Source organism: Blennius ocellaris, assembly GCF_963422515.1.
Source record: "Blennius ocellaris genome assembly, chromosome: 10".
NCBI classification, from domain to species: Eukaryota; Metazoa; Chordata; class Actinopteri; order Blenniiformes; family Blenniidae; genus Blennius; species Blennius ocellaris.
The window spans coordinates 7689949-7707371 of record NC_137659.1 but is presented as its reverse complement, the minus strand read 5'-3'; positions in this window follow the sequence as shown (position 1 = coordinate 7707371).

The window sequence follows — 17423 nt, the reverse complement described above, 5'->3', positions numbered from 1 at the left end:
CATAAAGAAATACATTTATAAAAAATAAACATGAACTGAACATATGGTTTAGGTTACAGGGAGACGTCTGACATCCATCACAGCTCGGTGGCATGGATTTGTGACAGGCGTGTCTTTAAAAAGTGAATTCTATACAATACCTTGAACCAAAAAAGTGTAAGACGTGCACAAGTTGAGCAAGCAGACATACAGAAGAAACTATCTGCTCCATCTTCTCCTCATGAAAGTAGGTATCAGAGGGTTCTTTGTACATTGTAAAGGGCTGTACCATGAAAGTGGTTAAATATAAAGTCATTCGGTAAATTAGTAAAGCATTCAAAAATGTATTTATGTAAAAACCATATTGGATTTCAGATTTGTATTTATTTATTTTTTATAAAGCTGACTTTCACACAATATTTGTTTTTTGATAGTGTCACCTCATTCTCACAACACAAGGCAACAGAAAATAATCAAACGGTATAAGAACCAGTCACAAAATCTAGGCTATAGTAGGCAAGAAGTTGTTTTTATCCAAACAAAATGGCAATCGTATTTTATGTGATGTATCTCTCAGACCTAGTCCACACCGTCTGCCCCTCAACTCTGTCTGAAGATGTCCATTAGGCTGAGTGCACTCTGAACAAACTACACAAATTGGAAAACATCAGTTTGCACATGAGTCAGTGGAGGCCAGTGGGCTTCAGTGGCTTGGGTCCCCTTCTCATTAAAGACAATCCTATTGTTTCTATAGAATTGCCCTGAAACTAACTAACCTAAACTAATCATACTTTCTGAATCCCCGTTTTCTGCATTTACCCATCCTACTTCTAGGGGGCAGTGGGCAGCCACATGGGAGCTGATGGGGTCAAGGGTCTTGTTCAGGGACCCACAGTGATTACCTGTCTGATGTCGGAATTGAACCTGCGAACTCCTGACACTGAGTCCACTTCTCAAACGAAAAGGTATGTTTAAATCCTCTGGTCAGCTGTATCAACTCTTTCAATAGAGAAAAACCAGTCACATCTTTCTCGGTTCAAATCCATTGAGACTTTTAACAAACCTTTAATATCATATCAGAAACATATTCATCAGATGTCTGAGGGGAAAGTTCTGAGCTCCTGCTGGGAGTGAAAGTGTTCTCGAGTTACTGTTAACGAAAGGCGCTAACATGACCTTGATGCATGATTATCTGTGGAACGCCTGTGGCGTCTCAAATGATACCATGTGTCGGTCAGACAGTAGTGTGTATCTCGACAAATAGGCATTAATATAGAATAATCCATAACAGCTGTTGCAGTTGACAGTCACACAACCCAGTTTGTGTAGCTGCTAATTCACCTGCAATAGCTGTGATGTGTAGTAGCTGTCTTCCCCTTGATGTCTGTGTATATGACTGGCAGACAATAAGAGAGATGCATCAACACAATCACCTGTATCCAGTGTAGATTGATCGCTATAAAATATAGAATTTACTGGCTTCATTCAAGACGAATGCTTTGTAGCCATATTGGTCACTCCACCAAATATTCTTCAATCTCACATATTTTGTGTGAAAATCAAAAGAAACTGTATGGAAGGGGAAAAAAACACTCCATCTCAGGGAATATAAGTCATGAATCTGGATGTGTGACTATATCCAAGAAAGTCAGTGGGTTTAAATTTATCTGTGACGCCATTGCCACCAATATACCTGACTTGCTCCTGAAAGTGCCCCATCCACTTATGGTACACGTAATCATTACTCACATAAACCGAGCCATCATCACATCAGTATTAACTGACAAGCCCTGATCTCTCCAAACTGCTACTTGTGCAGTGGCCTCCATAATGTCCACTGACAGATTTCGGCCACTCTTGCCTCTGTAAAGAACACCTGCAATATTATCAACACAATATGTGCTGCTTTCTGTGTCCCAGTATTTAAGTCCCTGACAAAGTACTTGTTTTTCTCTAAAACTTTTAATGTAAGCATGGCTACAAAAGGTGTTGCCACATTGGAAACTACGGCCTGCTTTATTCAGCAATGTCGTCGCTGAAATTTTATATGTGGAGAGTTAACAGGTGTTTAAATGCTTGAGGACTAATAGAGCTTTGTGATGACCTGTTGTTATGTCCTTACCACATTCCCAAAAAGAGTGGACAGAGAAGCCTCAATCTTCTTCTCAGGGCCAAATGCCATTGTTAGCTTTAACCTTAATAGCTTTAGCTTAAGGGGAGAGTTGAAGGTTGCAGGACAGAATAGCTATAAACACTTGAGTTACCAAGCTTGTTTTTCTCTAACTGAACATAAAAGCTATGAAAAAGTCAGACAAGTGCTTTCTGAGTTCTGTAAAAACACATCTCCAATACCGACAATTAAGAGCAACAATAATGAGGTTGATTGCTTAATAGCTTTGGTAGTCTCTGTGTGAACACCAATTATTTGTGCTTAATAATTGACTTATAAACTTGTTTTGGGATTTCTGGACATTTCTTCGACAGACAGAAGTGTTTTAGTTGTTAGATTGATGTCTGAGAAATATAAACATCTTGGAAAGAGACAGAAGAAAGAGGAGGAAGTAGGTTGTTTAGTGGCGGTCTGTGCATTTCAGACCTATGGGCCTTAGTGTTGGGTCTGATTCCATCCTTGTGTCGATAATCTTTTATGCCATCAAAACTCTCCTATGATGCAGAAATGCAGTCCAAAGAGCTGTTGCATCACATATACCAGATGCTCGTGTAGCCAGAATAAATGCCTTTATTTTAAAATTAACCAGAAGTGTATTATATATTCTTTCCTCAATCAGAGATCAATTACTCTGTTGTACAGATTTTCTGTGTTTCTGTTTCATCAAAAAGTTCTTTTCTATCAGCATTCATGTCAGCTGCCTCATACTCTCACTACTTACTATAACTAGATATTAAAAATCCCTTATCAAGGAATTTTTAACATCTTGTCCTCATAAGAATCTTCAATTGAAGGAAGTCAAGGAGATTAGTTGGCGATGTTCCTCCAAAATCATCCATGGCTACATGGCAGTCAGTTATGTTCTCAAACGGGACAGATCCAAAGTGCTCCGTGGCTCTGAGTTCAGCTGGAAAAGGTTGCATTCTGGGAATTTTTCTGCTATTCCCAAAATGTCCAGGGATTGAGGAGGGTGAAAAACATGAAAAATCAGTTTTTCGTTGTCTTAAAATCTTGTGACTGGTGATAATATAATCCAGAATCCGGCCGTGGATTTGCCAGTAGTGCACAAGGTCCAGCCTCTGGCTCAGGGCACTGCGGTGCATTCAATGACCTCTTGAAAAGTCCACCTTGAAAATGGTTTTTACAATAAATGTACAACCAAATCCCTCTGCTGCTCATGTGGAATTGTTGTGTTTTTCCTCTGTAAAATTGCCTTGAAATGACTGTGTCATGTCAATAAATGCATTTCATTGCATCAATAAAGTTCATTGATTGTCTGAAGATCTGTTAGTGACAACAACTCTTTTCACTGGGAAAATGCAAGAAAAATTTAATTCAACCACATATTCTTAGTTGATATGAGACCGATTTGCAACATGAGTGTTGAGAGTCTATCACACAAGTTTCACTCTTCATAAAAGATAGATAGGTGCTCCATTTCAATCCCAATAAAAACCCAAAACATTAATGTGTTTTGTAGGATCATGGTGCAGAGGGGATACATTTTTGTCCCCCCTGCATTAACAACTAACGAGTGTTAGTGTGACATTTACCCCAAGAGCAAACATCCCTCCATTGTCTGAACAATTTGCCGAATGCATGGAAAAAAACATCTTAGAAGACAGTCGCATCAAATTGTGAATCGTAAACTTTCAAAAAGGTTGAGTTACTTGTGCCATCAAACTTAAGGTGAATTTGATGAAAGATAAAGTAAACACCAGTGCCAACATTGATTGGTCACAACAGGCTGAAATGTTTAATGTCCTCTCCAAGCAAAACGTCTCATCATTTGATTTAAATGTGAAGTTTTTCTGCTCATTTGTGGTCTTTTCTCCACTCTTAATTGGGGGTAGCAACTTGATTGTTAAGGCTAATTAGAGGCAATGTTTAAAAAAAGTTTGAACGTCCCTCACGCACACACACACACACACACGCATAGTTTCATTGTATTTATTCATTATTCATTATCTTTCAAACTCCAAAGCTGATTCCCACCGCAGCAGCAATGAGCGCTGAAAATGAACAGGGACATGCACACGCACGGCTGACAGGCTGTCAGGGCGGCGGGCTGTTATTCACAGAGGCGCTGCTTCTGCTCCCATGATGGGAATTAACAAACGCTACAAGGAATTAGTGTTTCCTGGCACTGTACAAATTAACTTGTTCTGCTCCGTCTCTCTGCGATGCATGCTGCTCCTTGATACAACTCCATTTGAGTGCTGCTGGTACGCGTTGGTGTTTGTATATGTGCAGGAACAGGTCAGTGTATATGAGAATGTGTGTGTGTGTGTGTGTGTGTGTGTGTGTGTGTGTGTGTGTGTGTGTGTGTGTGTGTGTGTGTGTGTGTGTATGTCTCTGTGGGTTAATAGAAATTAGGCATAGCAAGGCCCCGATGTCAGACAAATGTTTCTGGGTGATTTGGTCCAGACAGGACCAATATAAGGAGGCTAGGCAGGCCAGATGCACAGCCACAATTTACTTACACAGACACACACGCACGCACGCAGGCGCACAGACACACACACACACACACACACACACACACACACACACACACACACACACACACACACACACACACACACACACACACACACACGCACACACACACACACACACACACACAGACACACACACACACAGACACACACGCACGCACACACGACGAATACAAGCTGTCGAGTTTCCCACCATGCAGATGCACACACCTGCTCAGACGCACTGATCTTCAAACCTGTGTCCTTCCTCTCGCAGTTCCCGGGCCTCCGCGTCTTCTCTCTGAGCCAGTATTTCTCTCCTTTTATCTCTCGTCTGTCATCGACCTTCACACACACTTACTTTTACTTTACGTCCAGCTCTGTGGCTCTAAAGCAACTATTACCAGCAACTCGGGAACTTGTAAATAACCTTAAACCGACAGCAAACAGTAAAATGTGGGGATATTCAAGACTTGATTGTTGGTCCTCTTGTCTTTAATAAAAAAAATATGCACACCATCTACAAACACACCACTTGTTCAGATGATGGACTATCATTAGAACTTTTAATGCACTCAACACTAGATACAAGCCCTCCTCCTGCTAAATTGATGCAATTATGAAATAAGTGTGATATGACAGAATTTTTGACTTTTTTTAAAACAATGGCCCAGTTTAAATGGCAATAGTACACTTATTGCGATTTGGGTGTCCGTTTACATGACAACCGTGTTCGGGGTGACTGAAAATGCAACTATTTTAAAAACGGCTCGGGGAAACACAACTTTTCAACAGTACCAAAAAAAGAGTGGCGCATGAAAGGCAATTGCGTGAATGGCTGCTCTGCTCAGGGGGAAGTTTTAAAAAACGTTTACGGTCGACACTGGACAAAATAGTCTCGGGTCTACAATACATCAAAATATGAACATTTTGAGTGTTTTTTTGTTAAAGACTAACTTCTCCTGATAGATTCTGGTTTAGAACGAAAAAGAGACATCAGGTGTTTGTACTGCGGCATATTTTTCATCTGGGTTTGGCTGGACATTAATGCCATCTCCAGTGCAAGCAGCCTGCAGTCACTGTAGTTTAGTGCCGCTTCGTTTAACTTTGCTTAACTTTTAATATATATTCTCGAAGGTTTCTGCTTCCTTTGACATCCAGTCCAAGTGTTTCCAAGCATTGGAGACAAATCCACAAGCCTTTTTTTTTTTTTTGCTGTGTCCTCTGAGTATCTGCGCTTTTCCATTTGGCAGTTTTCTCAGGTTTTGCCTGGATAAAACATTTAAATCATCCTTTGTGTGTGTGTGTGTGTGTGTGTGTGTGTGTGTGTGTGTGGGGGGGGGGGGGGGGGGGGGGGGGCTGACTTTGTAATGTATCCAATTTAAGATGTTTTGCCACCTGGATGAGGTAGGGAGAACATCACTGCAGTGATGTGTGTCCAGATTTATGTGGGTTTTTTTTTATGCGTTTTAGAAGAATGACTGAAATAGATGTGTGCATTACTAAAGGATTATCTGCCCTATAGTTTCTGTTTTGGTCAGTTGGAGGCAGCCGGGGTTAGACTTAAAAATATCAATATGTGTTTGGTGATGTCAGTATCGATGGCTCCTGACTGGCACGGCCCGGGCCGACTCTCCTCTGATGAGCGGGGGCCTCGGTGGATTTGAGCTCGTCGCTCGCCCGGCTCTGTTTACCGCTCCGTCATGGCTTGCTTCAGCGTGGGGCAGGTAGGTCGCATACCAGGGGGGTTGTCTGAACGCTTCTTAGCATCAAACACAATGAAAATATGACTTTCTGCCAGTCTGAGCAGTGGAAACAAATGTCTCGTTTTGCCTTTATGACATGCTGCAGTGAGGCAGGTTTGCATGTAAAAACAGACGAGACGACTTTTCCGTGGGAAAGTGTCTCAGTGTGTGATGTGAGGGTTAGGGTTTCTGTGGGAATACACTCTGGCCTCTTTATTCATATAGTTTATCTTTATTATGATAGACAATATGTTGATTTCATGGAATGATGAAAACAAATGTTTCAATATGTTTTATGGAGAGGTATCATTATTAGAACAGCAGTGTACTAAAAATGATTATTGGACCAGAACACAACATTATGTACACATGTTCAGCAGCAATGAATTATTAATAAGATCAGCTACAAGTTTGACATAGGCTCAGTTCAACAGATGGGGAGGAAACTTCAATAATTCAATGGAACCTTGCGAACATGTGGACAACGTTAGTGCAGCAGTGACAAAAAATATGTGATGATGGTGTAGAGCTGAACTCAAGTCAATAATATATCCTGTTGCAGAAATGCCTCATTTTAATTATTTAATCGTTGTTTTTTGACTAAATTAATTCAACCCTCCATCAACTATGCGGTGACTTCAGTGACCGTGGTAAATATCATGGCAGAAAAGCTTGGAGGTAAGTCCAACAATACAGCAGGAAGAATATCTTCGAAAATTATAAAGCTATTAACATTTTTTAAAAGTGAAATCTGTATCGTACAGCAACATGGGAAAATGTACGGTGGAGGAAGCATCATCATATGAGGCCGTTCTACTCTATCAAGTCAAGGCAGCAGAAGAACCGTGTAGATGTGCAGAGAAATATGACTTCTTTCAAATACCTGGGCACATGTAAACATGGCCTAAGACACACCAGGAGTGCTGACAAATCCAGGTTGTTTCTGAGGCCGCCAGAAGTCGACATAACTCTGTTAGTTCTCGATCGGAACCAAAATAAAACAACTTAATTTTTTCTGACCGCGTTCCAAGAAAAATAAAACTGCTTTGCTCATATTCAGATCAATATGGCTGTTGTCTACTGTGATCTTCTTCCAGACATGTACGTCACTTTGAATATCCCCAAAAATTGGATCCCCACATAAAATTTAAATTAAACATCAAACCCTGCTTCTGGAATGCCAAAGACTCTTGTGCAGTTGTATCATGTATACCGATGCAATAACAACATTACAAGAAGGGTAGATAACCTTTTCAGCCTGTTTGCACAGTTTTAATGTTTTTGATGTTTATGAGCTGCGGTTGTACCTATTTTACATGTGTCTGAAATTTAAGGCCATGAACTCTTTTTTTTTTTGTCCTGGTTTGTGTCCCTGGATCTTCTTTCCTGTTTCATTCCTGCCCTCTGAACTGGTTTCTGATCGGGTCAGGAAACAGACGGCTTCCTGGGAGCCTCAGCGTCCAAATGGACCTTGAAGCCGGGTGCAAAAAAAAAAATAAAAAATTCAGTGTGGAAGTGAACTGGCAGCAATGTCAGACTGCAGGCAGGAAATAAAGAAATGTGTTTGAAAGCTGCTTTTTGCTTCACAGGCGTGGCTTCGATCTAAATCCGTCATCGTCACAGACGGCCACCGCGCTGCTCTTCCTGTGGGAATGGCTGACGACGCATCGCGTCCTGTTTGTCTGGTGTGATGAGGTGATTCTTTGTGGGGAGTGAGCACTTTGGTTATTTGCGTCAAACACGGTGCAGGGTACATAAAAACAAAATTGTTTGGTCTATGAAGAAGAGTGAAGTGGCTTTATTTCAGTCAGATCTGGCTTTGTTTGGAGTTTTCCCCCCCTCCGTATACATGTCAAAGTTTCTCCCAAATAGACCCAAAGTACACTCGTACTTTGCAGGGAAGCTGAAATTATTGGTTTGTGTGTGTGTGTGTGTGTGTGTGTGTGTGTGTGTGTGTGTGTGTGTGTGTGTGTGTGTGTGTGTGTGTGTGTGTGTGTGTGTGTGTGTGTGTGTGTGTGTGTGTAAAGTAAAGTGCTTTTGGGACAGCTGAAGCTGTGGAAAAAGCTCCATAAAAATAGAATCCATTTACTATTTATTTTCCCATTTTTCAGTCAAGCTTTGATGATATTCGAGGGTCAATTGAGATTGAAATTGAGATACCTTTGACATTTTGAACTTCTGTTTATTCTGTTAACCAGTCATGTAATTTGAGATTATATGGGATATTATAAGATCATATCTCAAAAACAGCGATTCCCAACAAGGGGGGCCCTGACCCCCTGGAGAAAGTGCCAGAGGGTCAAGCCCTCATTCTTTTAATGTCTTAAAAATAGAAAAGCAGGTATTTAATTAAATTTTGTAACAAAGACAAATGATACACATTTACATTAATTAATTGATTTTTTTTTTAATCTTTTTTTTTTTTTTTTTTTTTACAGGAATCACGATTTAGCGCAACATACACAAAGGTTAGCTGACACAGAAAGCAGGATGAAAAAAATGGTGGTGCATCAAGGTAAAGAGTGTCACGGATGATAGTTTGACCCAGAAGCAGTTTAAAGAGTTTATTCAGGGAAATGGACTTGATGCAGGCAAAGGCATCCAAGGGGGAATCGGCAGGCAGGTTAGGAGAGCAAACACAATCCATATATGAGTGGTAACAAGAAGAAATGCGACGAGGAAAATGCAGGAGAGCCACGGCAATGCGCGAGACGACCTGGCACAGACACACAGGGGAAGCTGGCTTGTATACACCGGGGAGGGAGTGACACAGGTGCAACACGTCAAACTAATCGGACACACAGAAGGAGGGCAGACAGGAAGTACAAGCGTGCAGAGACACAGGTGAGACAGGTGAGTCACAATAAGACAGGAAGTGACAAACATGTAAGAGACGCAGACTTAGAGACACATGAGGAGACAAAGAGAAAGAGAAATCTGTCACCAACAAAAAAAAAGTATTCCAAGAGAGGTACATAAAATATCCTTTCATAGAAGCAATGGACAGAATTAGGTGTGTAAACCCAAAGAGTTTTTTCCATAGAGAAAAGGAAGTCATTGTTACAGAATATAACAAAGAAACTCTATTTCATAGCCGTACAGTGTGTTTGAGGTTCCTTCAACTTATTTTTAATGGTACACCTTGTGAAGGATCCCTCAAGAAAAAAAAGCAACCACTGTTCTAATAAATAACCAGTTCTGGTTTGTTCATGGGACTGCAGGCATTCTGAACACACTGAGAACACATAAAGCTTGTAAGTTTAAATTTTCCCTTTCTGAATTTGACTTGTTTGACCTGTTTGCTATCCTGTATTCCAGCCATATAACTTTTGTCTGGGAATCTTTCATTTACATGTTTTTCACACACGACCCGGCAGAAAAAGTTTCTCAAAGATATCTCTAACTAGGATATGAGTTTAAAGTTGACCCTTTGTGTTTAACTCTTGTGATATCTCTCTTGAATTGACAGTCCGTGGAGTTTTCCCTGAGAAAAGAGATTTAGAGGTCAGTATCAATAATTTCCACTAAATTAGTTGAAGAAGCAAAAAGTGGAGAATATATATATATATATATATTATTCCCCCCCCAAAAAATACGTTTTGATCCAGAGCTTAACATGAAACTCCTCAACAGCAGGTGGCGATAATCCCATGTGATGTGAGTTCACCACCACCAGTTCAAACTGTAGTGAAAAGTTTGTTTACTGCTAATTGAGGCTTTGTTTATATAACACTGCTTGGAGCCTCTGAAAGATGCAACTTTGAGAAAATGGCTCTCAATGGTGGAACTTTTCTACTCTCTGTGGAAACGGAAGAGAAATCTACTTGTCGTAAACACTGCAACTGTGCATATACAACACAGCCATAGTAAAAATGTTCCTGCACATGCTTGAGTAGATGGACAATAACGACAATGGCCGCCTTCAGAGTGGCATGACTCCCAGACCATATTCTCCTGGGACTTGATCATTTTAAAAGTTGAGAGTCACCCAGAATAGAAATCCTTCTTTGTGGTCTGCCCATACACGTTTGTGTACTCGCCATTGTTAATGTTTATATCGTGTCCAATTATTGATCATAAATTGATCTCATTGTTAGTTTTGAGCTGTGTTTTACAGAAATTATTTCAGTAAAATGCCATAAATTTCACAGTTGTATTGAGTTTTTCTTTTTCCTTCATAAAAATATGTTCTTAATAGCCTATTAGGGTAAGCAAAGGATAAACAAAAATGTTTGTTAAAAAAAAAAAATACAGATGAATCAAATAGCAAAATAATCATTCGTTTTAGCCGCAGTGTTTTGGCAAACTGCATTATCTTATCAAACAATCTGAAATAATGCACAAATTTTAATTCAGTGACTCGAATGTAATTGAATAGTGAATATTTCTGAACAGAAATAACAGAAGCTCTCAATTAAGTGTGGCGTCTCAGAACAACAATGTTACTGACATTTACGTTGCTCTATGATCCTCTCTATGGTGCTTACTTCTGTTCTGTGATGTGTTTGTCAGTGAGTATGTATGTGTGTGTGTGTGTGTGTGTGGGGGGGGGGGGTGTTACTCCATCTTGACAAGATGTAGGATAAAAAGTCCATTAAGCTATAAGACTGACTCAACCCTTGCTCTTGTGCACAACAGCGGGGTTTTGTTCAGGAATAATACCCGCCTGTTTTCAAGTGCAGACATGAGACGAGCTGATGCAAAGGCAGAGAAGGGAGGGCACGGAAAGGGGAGCAGAAGGCCAATGATGAGAATTTTTGATAACGCGCGCAGACGCAACAGGCGCTTCTCTGATGACCAGAGGTTGGTTCACGCCACCAGAGGCAGCCTGTGTGTGGGTGTTGGGTGTGGGCAGGTCAAAGTGGAGCAGAGACATAGGCATGATGGGATTAATGTTCTTTCAAAGTCCTCAGCTCAACACTGCCCTCACATGGCAGAGCAGAGTAGTGCATGGCCCGCTGACGTCCTCCTCAAGGTCTTAGAAGACAGTCACTGTTGTGTTTTTGGTCATTGTTGCTCTCGTGGTGACTAATGTGACAACGATCACCATTAGACCCACCTTGCAGATTGCAGATTATATCAAGGTCCCTCTTCTGCTGCCAAAACAGAGCTCATCTTTGCCTGAGGAGGTTGGTTGTAGAATCGACTACCAAGAAACCATTTCACAAGGAGAGTCATGCAAGACAGGCTATATGAGTGGTGGCTGCTGGTAGATTTCTTAGGTGGGCCCCTTTATTATTCTTCAATTTCAGCCAGTGTTAACTTAATTTCAATAGTGTGTTTTTAAACCACATTATGACGATCTTGCCATTTTTTAGGTTGAGAGAGGCTCCGAGTGATGAAAACCATCGAACTTATAAACAGATTGTGAATAGAGAGCACTTATTACGACTATTTTATTAACATAAATGTGAACAAATACAAGCAGAAGCTTAATACGTTCCTTATATAATTTATGTATTTGGGGGTGGTTTGCTTAACACTAAAGTCACTCTCAGGTATATCTTCACCAGTGCATCAATCTGTCCTGGATTGCATTTTAGAATTGTGCCTCAACTTGCAACATAAATTGTGTGCTATTTCAAGCTCTTAGATTTTCAGTTACTAATAAATATGAGCCTATATAAACCGCACACACACACACACACACACACACACACACACACACACACACACACACACACACACACACACACACACACACACACACACACACACACACACACACACACACACACACACACACACACACACACACACACATATTCTTGCGTATCAGAAATATGTTTAACATGAGCATAAATGTTTCATTCTAATACATGTTGTTCATCAAAACATAATCAACTTAATATGAATTGAATTGCGTGGCATGATTAAATTACATTGACTCAACATTCAGTATACTGAAAGAGACTGAAATGTGTAATCATGCCATGCACCGATAGATATTTAACAGAATCCTTTGGAAACACTGAGGGTTAACAGAAGAATAGTGTCACACATTTTTTTGTAGGAGACCCTCATGTTCCAAAGCCGAGACTCGCTCTCTTAATATTTCCTGCAAACAACAGAACATTGCATCACACGGCTACAACCCAGAAAGGCTGGAAGTGAAATGGGAATAAAGGCAGAAAGTGGCAAAACGTACTGATTTAAAGCGCCAACTATAGGACAAACACAACATATCCAATGTTGGAAGTCAACATTTTCAGTGTTTGAGAAATTAAAACATTTGTTTGATGTTGATAGCGCTGTTCTGAATAAGCTTATCTATTTTTTTTATTTTATTGCTTTGTTATTCGGATTATCCCCACATCAGGGTTTCATTCATTCTATTTTTTTGTTTTGTAATGGGTCAAATGTTCCCAATGGGTGACAAGTGTGGTCAGGAACTGGAGCCTTTTCCTTTCAGAGTTACTGTTTTATTGAAATGTTCTACTCTTATCATATAAGATCATATGAGTTTTTTCTTGTTTCAAAAGGTGGTGTCTGGTTTCTTTTTATTTAAAATGTTCCCAGTAGGCTGCAAGTGTGAATTAGTAGAGGCATTTTTACGACTAAGCCATGTTTTTAGAATACTTGCGGAAGGTGATTTAAGATTAATAATTTTCCCTGAAAAGGAATATGAATCATTAACAGAGCATGTGCAACTAATGTTACAGGGACCAATGCAGCTCCATACCATCTTATGCTAACTAATTAGCCTGGAGGATATAATATCCATGATTTCCACAGAGAATATTCCACATATTATTGATTCAGACCAGAGGACACTTCTCAACTTTGCCTTAGTCCATCTTAAATGAGCAAAGGTCTTGTGAAGACATCACTTCTGTTTTCCTTTTCATCAGTGCATGCATGAGTTTGACCTTGTATTTATAGCTACGTCGCTCACTGGATTTTATAAGTTTACATGAATCTATGCAGCAAGTTATACTCTCATATGTATGACATTATCATGATGCGTGATAAGAACCCCAGGATTGTTGGAACATTTTTTGTCTTTAGGGTTAGGGTTCCTAATTCCTAATGCAGTCTGCAATCAAGACAACACAAAAGTCAACTTTTATTTAAATAACATAACAGTTTAAGTCATCACTGGCATGGCAGCTTTTTAAATAGCAATCTCATGACAAATTAAAAAGTGAAAGAAGTCAAAACATCTTAACATGGAAGCAGTGTATCTAAGACACAGCTGCTAAAACATTTTTCTCAAGCTGGATGAACTGTGAACATTGGTTTCTCCTGAGACCATGTGAACAAATTGAAAAACTGAAGTGATTATACAAGTCTCATGGATGCCGTGATGATTGCAGCTTAATTTGAAAAGGGGGCATAGGTCCACCTTTGAAGCCAGGTAATACTGCAATCATCCATCCCAGTGCCGTACGCTGTTGTCACACCGGAGTGAGCTGCCTCTAACAAGGCAATGGTTATATTTTTTGTGAAATCTGCAGTGCACCAGAGATTCCTTCAACGAGCATGATGCTCAGCGTGCAGGAGCACAGCACATGCGATTTAAGAATGCACCTGTGGCTCACTTTGATGCACAATCAGAAAAACGTCATCTACACTCATTATACTGTGCAAGTGCATGTCACTGTTGGGAGCACTCGTCACATCCTCTGTAATATAAAAGAATGGGGCTTGTGGGTGTCTGAGCAGCTTGTCAGAATGGTGTTGTTGTTGTTGTTTTCTTTCAACAGGGCACTTCACCAAACGGATATCCCATATCAAAAAATGTCCCAAGATATAGACTGTCAAAATAAATGTACATGTGGATATTAGACAATCTATGAAACCCATCTCAATTTATGGACCGAGTGAAGCTTTTCATTGTACAGTCTGCTCTTGTGACAATAGTCTCTCAGATGTTCCAGATGTGCTGGATTGGATTGAGGTCTGGGGAAGGGGCAGGCCAGTCCATAGCATCAATACCTTCATCATGCAGGAACTGCTGACACATTTCAGCCACATGAGGCCTGGTATTGTCATGCATTACAAGGATCCCAGGTCCCACTGCACCAGCAGATGGTGTCATAATGGGTCTGAGGATCTCATTCTGGTAGCTATTGGCAGTCAGGGTACCTCTGCTTAACACATGGAGGGCTGTATGGCCCTCCAAAGCAATGCTTCTCCACACCATTACTGACCCACTGCCAAACCGGTCATGCTGGAGGATGTTGCAGGCAGCAGAACGTTCTCCTTGGCTCTCTCCAGACTCTTCACGCCTGTCACGTGTGCTGTGTGAACCCACTCTCATCTGTGAAGAGCACAGGGCGCCAATGGCGAATCTGCCAATCTTGGTGTTCTCTGGCAAATGCCAATCGCCTTGCACGGTGTTGAGCACAAGCCTCATACCACCCTCATGGAATCTCTTTCTGACAGTTTGAGCAGAAACATGCATATTAGTGGGCTGCTGGAGGACATTTTGCAGGGCTCTGGCAGACCTCCTCTGGTTCCTCCTTGCACAAAAGAGGAGGTCGCGGCCCTGCTGTTTGCTTGTTGCCCTCCTGATATCTCCCCCATGCTCTCACACTGTGCTGACAGACACAGCAAACCTTCATTCCACAGCTCGCAATTATATGCCAGCCTGGATGAGCTGCACCACCTGAGCAACTTCTGAGGATTGTAGCCTTGTGCTCCCTCTAGGGGTGAGAGCAGCAAGAAAATGCTAAAGTGATCAAAACATCAGCCAGAATAGATGAGAAGAGAGAAATGGTCTGTGGTCACCACCTGCAGAACCACTACTTCACGTGGGTTGTCTTGCTAATTGCCTCTCATTTCCACCTGTTTGTTCCATTTGTGCAACAGCAGGTGAAATTGATTCCCAATCACTGTTGCTTCCTAACTGAACAAGTTGATTTCACAGAAGTGTGATTGACTTGGTGTCATATTGAGCTGTTTAAGTGTTCTCTTTATTTATTTGTAGATTTCTAGTGTGACAAGTTCAGTATCATCTGGTTTTACGCACTGTTTATTTTTTTCTCAACCATATTTCAAATTCCTGAATTTTCCATACTATAGGTCACACTTTTTGCAGTTGTTCAATGGTCATGCAACTTCTAAAAACAAATGAAGAGTGTAGTAATATATAACAGTCTATACCATCTGGGACCTGGTGGCACTGACAACAGAATTCTACTTCAGGACAGCAGAAAAACCTCAATTTCTATTGTATCTGATCCAAAATGTAACCAATAACCCAAAAAAAGCTCCAAGGCAGAATTTATTCTAAAACTTGTGTATTTTTTCCAGATTCCTGGGAAATGACACATTTAATTAATTTTTGTGAAATCTATTTAATAAAAGGTATCATATGTATAGTTCAGAAACAAATGGTGAAATATGCTAAAAGCCATTAAGAATAATGCCAATCAATTTTTTTTAGAAAAACATTAGACATATGGCAGTCCCACAGATATTAATTTTCAGTTTTTCATTTCCTCGGTCCATTGGCAGCTTATTCTACCTGGAACAAGAAAATCACCAAATACAGTGAGCGCAGTGATGTGCAAATCATTCAAACCCAAGTTTTACTTTTTTATTTTTTATTTTATTTCAAACAAGTACAAAGACATCAGATCAAATTTTGTACTTGAAGATATGAGCCTGTTTGAATTTGGGTTGTACACAGTGATGTTCACTGCTATGTTGCTTCCAGGGCCTTCTTTCAAAACCTGATGTAAACAGTGTAATTGTGTCATGTTGTAATTCTTTATTTATAGACTTCATTCTCTCCCAATCAAAAACAATTGTTAAAAGTCTATGGTCCGTCTGGAGTAAGTTCATGTAGGGATGGGGTTCTATCCCAGACGGACCAGTCAGTCAGAGGTGAAGTGTTTGGAAAAAAAAAAGATATGGACTTATTAATCTTCAAAATTCTTCTTCTTCTTGTTATTATTATTATTATAAATCATCTTTAAGAAGTAAAGAGCCCTGTGCAGTACTTTCTACAGTCATCAAAACTACCATGACTGTGAGCTGTCACTTACACTGTACCAAGCATACATTCTCAACTTTCTCCTGTGTTTGGGGTCACTTGCTGCTATTTATATGGAGTTAAGTGCAGTGGAAAAGAGCGGGATATTCAAGTCGATTCATTCTTATTTCTGTAGCGCAAAATATAAAATGTGAGCGAGCAGGAGCAATGGTGGAAAGGAAAAACCCCTCTTCTAACAGGAAAATACAAAAGCCAATGTGACCAGCCAATAATATTGCTCAAATTGTGAGATTGTACCAGGAATGTACAAGTATGATGCTTCTCAAAAGCATAAGAGGAGGAAAGCTAGCATGGGAGATGACCAAGTAGCTGAAAAAACAGAGCACACCACTCACAAATCGATCGATCCATAACAACCACTGACAGCTAAAGTGAATAACACTGATTATGTCTTTATGATAACACCCATTAGCTGGTGGGATACTTCATGCTGCAAGAGAACATTTTCTCTTCAGAAATTATGTTTTGGAAGCAAGAAAATGGCCAATCTTAAGCCATGGGTGAGTTTGACTGTGTGATGGATAAGAAGTGGGTCAGAGCAATTTGAAAAAGGCAGTTCAAAGTCGGAAATGGTCACTATCAAAAGTTTTCCAAGGAAGCCAATCTGGTGGGTCGTGGAGAGACTCAGTGATGCATGTGGTAGCCCCATTTCACAATGTTCAGAAATTTAAGGATGTACTCCAAATCTCAGTCACACCCTTCTTGGAGCCTGGATTGAGGAAATTCAATGGGTTTAATGGTAAGCTGCATACATTTCTAACAAAATAAGGAACATTGTCTTTCTGTATTAGCCATGTCTCAAGGTATATAATAATGCAAGTTATGTATCAGGCAAAAGAAAGTCACACTGTTATTTTGAAAGTCTAGATACTATAGTTAAACATCGGTGGGCATAAAAATTCATCAGGGGGATTTTTTTTTTACTGTAATCTCTATGGCTCCATCTGCATGACTCCATGACCCATAATTTTCTTTAAAAAAAATGAACTCCCACAAATTAAATACTTATTCCTTATGATTTTTTTTGCTATATGCCCTGTAGACTTAAA